The sequence below is a fragment of the Cupressus sempervirens genome, chromosome 7, assembly GCF_028749045.1.
Source record: "Cupressus sempervirens isolate cs-2001-9-10 chromosome 7, ASM2874904v1, whole genome shotgun sequence".
NCBI classification, from domain to species: Eukaryota; Viridiplantae; Streptophyta; class Pinopsida; order Cupressales; family Cupressaceae; genus Cupressus; species Cupressus sempervirens.
This window is the reverse complement of record NC_143124.1, coordinates 353878779-353885020: the sequence shown is the minus strand read 5'-3', so window position 1 is coordinate 353885020 and position 6242 is coordinate 353878779. Positions and strand designations below refer to the sequence as shown.

Below are 6242 nucleotides of genomic sequence, written 5' to 3'. Positions count from 1 at the left end.
TGCAAACTGAAACATTTATTCTAGCATTATAAAATAAGATGTTCTGTGTGAGAATCTCTGAATTAGCTAGCCTACTGAAATAAAGGTAAGCGAGAACCCTAGAGGACTAGAGTCAAGGCTCCCTAAATAATATTTTAACAGTGTTTGGGGTCATGTAGTATGTCACTAAAGGAAACTAGGCAACTGAGTTAGTATTTGTGTTAAGTTTTCAATACAAACTGATTTGGTGGCTAAACTTGAAAGACTAATTCTAGAATTATTTTATGTTATCTATTTAACATCACTGAGAAGCATGCAAGGTGTATAGATATTGTAATTAGACTTAATTATGATGAAATATAATAATAAATTATATGGTGGTTTGAAAGAGCTATGAATTTATAAAGACAAGTAACATTATGAGAGCTTGCCTCTTAATTCCACTAAAGTTTCACTCAATAGAAGAAATCATAACATTAATCTCACAAAATGGAAATTTTATAACTAGATGACATTAAGCGATCTATGTTAAGGCTTGTAGAAGGCTTAAACTATATATGGTAGATTGGTATTAGATATAGGCAACTTAAAATTGGATATAGGTAGATGAAGTCTGGTGTTCTCTTAAATGTGTTCAAGAAAAAGAAATAAAAAATTCTGACATTATTATAAAATTGAAATATTTTCTAACGTTTAATTCCATAGTAAAGTTTAAACAAAAATGATGGAATCAAGGGAAGAAGAAATAGAAAAGAAACATGAAAGTTATATTAAATATTAAAATGAAGCTATGCACCGATCTGAGCTTCGACTCTTTCGTAGCATAGTTACATTATTTTTTCTCAACTCGTGGCATCATTTTTTACTCAACTTCAAGCTTGCATCTTACAATTCTACATAGCTGAATTATACTAAGAGTGTGAAATATGGACAGTGAAAGGTGTATGAAGCATGCCAGGTGGCATATAGATATTTTTATTAGAGTTATATGATAAAATGTAAGAATCGGTTCTATTGTATAAGAATTGATTCTATGGTCGAACGAGAGAGAAGGGAATTCAAATTAGAAATCTTGCCTCTTATTCCACTACTTAAGTTTTATTTAACTAAAGCAATCAAAAAATTAATTGTAGGAAATGGCGAATCAATATCGAATTTTAGGCATACAGTAATGAAAAGTCTCTTTGATACAATTAAAATGTTACTACAAATTCATATACTATTTTGAAATTATTACTGGAACCATTTTAAATATTTTCTTGGCATTCTAATCTCATGGTAAAGTATAATCCAAAATAATGAAAATAGGGCAAGCATGAAATTTATATTAAATAATTGAATGACACTATGCACCAGTATAAACTTTGGCTCTTCCTCGTCACAGTTACATCATCTTTTGTCAACTCAAGGCATCATACTTCATGCTCAACTTCAAGCTTGCATCTTACAGCCTACAATGTTGGATTTGACTGAGAAAGTGAATAGAAACTAGAAATTCAAACAATGTATAGCAAAATAAACAATTGTAGGGGAGAGAATATTAACTTAAAATTAATATAGCTCTTTTTTTTTAGGTAAAATTAATATATTTCTTGCTACCCACAAAACATGTGAATTTCGCAGATGGGGTAGTAGATGGATTGGAGAAATTAAAGTGAAATATACTCAAACCCAGGACTAGATCTACTAAATATTTCTCTTGATTCTTAATGCTATAAATGTGATGGAGGATATATAGATAACAACTACTGACATAGTTGTTTGTACAAGACCTAAAGCAATGGTGGCTGCTTTTTTTCTAGCTTTATGTATTCTTTTTACTGATTGAGTTACTTGGAGCCTGTTCAAACATTAACTGACAATCTTTCAGATATATATAAAAGTTGAGGCATTGTTGTGCATAAAGAGATAGTTCCTTTATGTGCCTCAATTTCACAAATTTTTGTTTTCCCAGTGACTATAGAAATAAGGATTTGAAGCCCCATTATAACTTTTAGCTTCCATTTATTGGACCTGACCCAGAACATAGAACAGTAACAAACCACTCTGAAATTCACCCTCTTCTTTGTCTCAAATTTTATACATGTATAGTTCAGATAGTTAATGTTCTGAAAATTCCATAAGTGAGAAAAGTGTTCATTATACTTTCGTTATAATAAGAATAGAAACATGATACTAGTTATTATCACCATGTTTTTACATAAACATTTGCATGTTACATGAAGACCTTCGGGGGTGCAAAACAACCAACACATACTCACGAATCTAAACAAATTGGCAAAAGTAATAAAATTAGAAAACTCAAGTGTCATAGCAAGACTATTCACCATGTTTACTAATCATAAAATAACAACCAGCAAATATTAGAATGAACAATCAACAAACATACATACTCAAGGAAACAAAAAAACCAAAAAACATTAAAAAAATTGATTCCACAGCAAGGATGATCATCATATTTACTAAACACAGTAAATAAATTAACAAATGTTAGAATGTTACACCATTCAGTAAATATACTAAGGAACTGGAAAACTCTTACAAGTTCAGTTCTCTCTGGAAATAATAAATCATGAGAAATAAAGAAAGGAGACAGAGCACGAAGAGATCAAAAATTGTAGATCTCTAAAATAAAAGACTGGTATAACATACATATGGAAGACATAAAAAAAGATGACCATTTAGGTCCTGTAGGTTTAAGAATCTCATAGGTTTTGCACCAAACTTGAAGGGGAAAAATGTTTGTATCTTAACAAAGGATACATGTGATTTAGCCTAAAACAAAACTTTTACAGAACAAGTTCACGGTTTGGTGAGCAATCTTAAGTCTAAAATAGTACTGCAAAGTTGAATTTTCAAAAATGAATGAAATCAATCTTCTCAACAGACATAGAGAGGTCAGCGGCAAAAACTATGACTTCAGGTTAACAAAGCTTTTCATTAAATCCATCTAGCTATATCCTGAGATTGAAGTAGGGATAAGAATTAATTTTGGGGCTGTCATTTTAAGCCAAGGCATGTCCTAAGCATAAATAACAAGCTTAGAAAGCAAGAAATCTTGAAGTTTGGGGTATAGGTGAGAGAAGAAAACCCACTTTTGTGGCAATGAATCACATGTCCATTTGCCACTAAAATAAGCCCTTATTTTGGTGGTGGATCATTCTCATATTTGCTAGTGATCTAATCATTTTCAATGATTCTATCCATGCATTAAAGGTTGAGAGAGGTATAGGAAGTCAAGTTTGGGCATGAGATTTCAACTGAATAATTTATATAGATAAAAAATAAATAATGTTATCTGACTCGTTCAAATAGTGAGGAATAAATAGAATTAATCCAGGGAGGAAAAACGGTTCATAAAAAGAACAAATTATTACATCAATTTTTTTAAAAAATTATTTGAAGCAAGCACAAGCAATCACGATAATGCAAAATACAAATTCAGTACAATGAGCATGGATACAGATAGGGAATTCTAAGTCAGCATTTGATATAATCGTCTCCTTTATGGAAAAGCCCTATTCTTTCTTAGTTTGCCCTATTTTTCACTATGTTAAATTTTTGTATATAGCCATCTATTTGATTTTTTATGTAGGAAAACTTTCCTTGGTAGCAAGATGTCGAGTGGCAGAGCTCTTTCAGAAAATATCTCAGATGAACTATGCACAATACATTCAAAGGAAACATAATTTAATTGTACTATTTTCAGAGTGATGATTGGGCATGCAAATACACATTGCCCAAGTAAATAGTAAGTCTTCTAGGAAATCTTCCAAATAGACTAAACACCAGAAACTGTGAGAAATACTCTGCACTAGCAATTCTTATAGAGCCTTGCCAAAAACACAACTACACACAATAAAGGAATGCCTCAATATAGGCTTCAATTATGCCCAAGTCATTTAAGGGAAAAAACAACATTAAACAATATTTACTATCATTCATAATAGGTCCTCTGTACTTGGTAACATAGCTTCAAAGTCCTACATTACAACTACTAGGTCCTTTGTATGCCATGAAAATATACCGAATCTTCCTTTGTACTCGGACACAACCAACTAGAACATGGTTTTGAGGAAGAACAATGGGCCCTTACAACTACCTTCTTCCAAAATCAAGTCCTTGGCAGTATAGGGCCCCATATAAATGTGACCAAGGTCACGATTGGAAAATGTTCCATCCAAATATGGAACTCCCCAAAGATTTGCAACATTGCAAAAAGGTTAATTACCAAAAATAATAAGACAAGAATCACTGACACCAATTTAACAAGGGTCATTGGATGAGGTTAAATAACCCCAACAAATAGACAGGTGGTTGAGCAATAATGCACAACATCTAAATAGCCTAGAGGAAAAATATACAAGCTAATGCAGAATTAATTGATATTTTCCTAACAACTAGATGGGGATGGCCAGCATAGGGAGCCCAATCATTGTTGAATAGAAGAGCATTTCCATCTATTCATTTCAAACCATTAGGGAAAATTAAATCAAAAGAATCATACATAATTGTTCCTCCCTGAATTGTGACTGGATGAAAATGTATAGCACCCTAAAAGAGGGTCTTCACTTGTTGAATATGTGCAAAAGGTTATAGAGCACCTGTGAAGTGGATGGATTGACAGTAAATATTGCCTACAAGGAATCCATTATTAGAGCTCCACAGATCATTATCACTCCCACAATGCTGAAATTTGGTGAAGTATGAGCATCTGCAAGGGTGAACATGATTAAGCCTGCAACAAGTAGTAGCGTAGATATGTATTCATGGACGGGATATTTCCTCCTCAAGCCAGGTATAAAATCTCCCATCACCATCACTAGAATAATGTTCTCGCATATTTTTAAGAGAGATGTGAGATCATTATTCAAACAAAATCAAAGAAACCGCCCTATTCTAGGGCCCCAATAAGTAATTCTACTAACTTTCCACTAATAACAATAAAATTACTGCTCGACAATCATGCTTTCATTGTATAGCTAGAGAAAGGACTGATCGGGAGTTTAATTTAATTAAATAATTAGAAAAGAAGACATTCTAACACTCCAAAAAAATAGGGTAAGGAGCCACTGCTTGAATTTATATAATGTTTTTCAATTATTTACCCAAAAAATTTACTACCATACATGTGATCGTAAATATAAGATCCAGACTGCCCATGTAGCCTGTTAGGAAGAGGAAGAACTATAAATGCAAAGTACCTTGGTTGATTTGAACATGAACTGAGTAGGATAGTTGAGAAAAGTGAGGGAACCCTTGGTTAGTCCATGGGATCCCATAAGAATGCTTGAAATCTTCACATATGTTTTCCATGGATTTACAACTTATTTGATTCTGAATCCCTGCAATAAAATGAGATCTAAGTAGACGAAGTTTTGCACAAACGTGAAGTACCATCCATAGTTGCAACACAATAGCACACAATCTACTTACAGTTTGCTTAGGTTATCTCATAAAATATGCACAATGACACAAGATATGAGGAAAATACATAAAACAAAGAGCAAGGAGATCGATCTAGAAATGCAAAATGGAACTCGCTAAAGATATTCTCGCTCCAAAATGACAAACACCTAAATTGCAGCCTACTATAAATCTATTCCCCAATCAACAAGAGCAAATAGTCATAGAGGGCGAGTGAATGTGTAGAGGCCAAGATTTGGCAGGTGAATGTAGACAAAAGCACACCGAGCGTCTCTAAAGCATTATCTTTGTTCCCGCTCAGGCACTACAAAAATTTAGTGTTCAAACATTTTACCTCTAAAAGCTATGGAAATTTGGTCCTTTTTTATTTTTTTTGGTTATGAACCCGAGTTGGTCAAAATTTTGACCAACATGGGGATAAAAACTAAAAAAACATGAAATGATAGGCCAATATGGCCTTTGGTCGAAAATGACCCTCAAATGTACTAGTGTATTGACCGAGTGCCAATAGAAATTGAAATTTTTTTGAATGAGTGTAAAGAGATTATTGTATAGGATATACATGATGGTTTACCACTAATAAGAAGTATAATCTATTGTATGGATCTAGTTCCTTGTTCTTGTTTTTTGAAAAAAGCACCATATAGACCAACTCCTACAAAGAATGAGGAACTCAACAAAAAAGTGCATGCATTGTTGCAGAAAGGTTTGATCAGAGGAAGTTTGAGCCCATGTATTATACCTATTGTATTGGCACCTAATTAGAATGGAGAATGGAGAATGTATACCAATTCCAAAGATATTAACAAAATCATAGTGAAGTATAGGTTTCCTAT

The 6242-nt window shown here is 32.9% G+C and overlaps 1 pseudogene; it reads right to left on the bottom strand.

Moving 5' to 3' along the window:
• Positions 1-4346: 4346 nt before the first annotated feature.
• LOC149546912 (UDP-galactose/UDP-glucose transporter 4-like) overlaps positions 4347-6242 on the bottom strand; it is a 30771-nt pseudogene continuing 28875 nt past the window's right edge.